The sequence below is a fragment of the Myxine glutinosa genome, chromosome 4 (genome assembly GCF_964187855.1).
Source record: "Myxine glutinosa chromosome 4, kmMyxGlut1.1, whole genome shotgun sequence".
NCBI lineage: Eukaryota > Metazoa > Chordata > Myxini > Myxiniformes > Myxinidae > Myxine > Myxine glutinosa.
The window spans coordinates 75,273,115-75,273,838 of NC_136264.1; the positions used below are offsets into that span (position 1 = coordinate 75,273,115).

Consider the following 724-nt stretch of genomic DNA (forward strand, 5'->3'; position numbering starts at 1 on the left):
ATGCCTGCGGATCCTCCAAAGCAAGTGGTGGCAAAGAAGGGTTCGAAGAAAGCCGTTTCCAAAGCGACGCGAAAGGGTCCCGACCCGGTAAACGGTGTCATCGCAGAAAGGAAAGCTACGCCATTTACATCTACAAGGTGCTGAAACAAGTTCACCCCGATACGGGTGTTTCTTCCAAAGCGAAGAGCATCATGAATTCCTTCGTTAACGACATCTTTGAGCGCATCGCATCCGAAGCATCTCGTCTGGCGCATTACAACAAGCGCTCCACCATCACATCGCGGGAGATCCAGACGGCAGTGCGTCTGCTCCTTCCCGGGGAGTTGGCCAAGCACGCCGTGTCCGAAGGTACAAAGGCCGTGACCAAGTACACCAGCTCCAAGTGAGCGCGGACTCGTTTCTCAAGTTCATCCCCAAACGGCTCTTTTCAGAGCCACTCAATGTTTCTTTGAGTGCAACCTTTGCTGTTCGTGTCCCTCTGGTGCGTTTGTGATTCATAAGATGATTGATGAGTTCGGATCGCTGAACTCGAGTAAACACAAGTACAACAAGTAGTAATTATTAATATATTTTATAAACATGTCCAATCTTCATAAATATTGAGGGTTTTTTTTTCCGAGAGAGTTTGCGAAAGCGGTTCTTGGGTGAGAAACATAAGCAACCACACACGAATCCTTGCCGAGAGACATACACAACACTCTGCACAGATGCACACAATCACCCA

General features: G+C 48.5%; 1 pseudogene; it reads left to right on the forward strand.

Moving 5' to 3' along the window:
- On the forward strand, nucleotides 1-386 carry LOC144891523 (histone H2B 7-like; annotated as a pseudogene).
- Nucleotides 387-724: the final 338 nt, after the last annotated feature.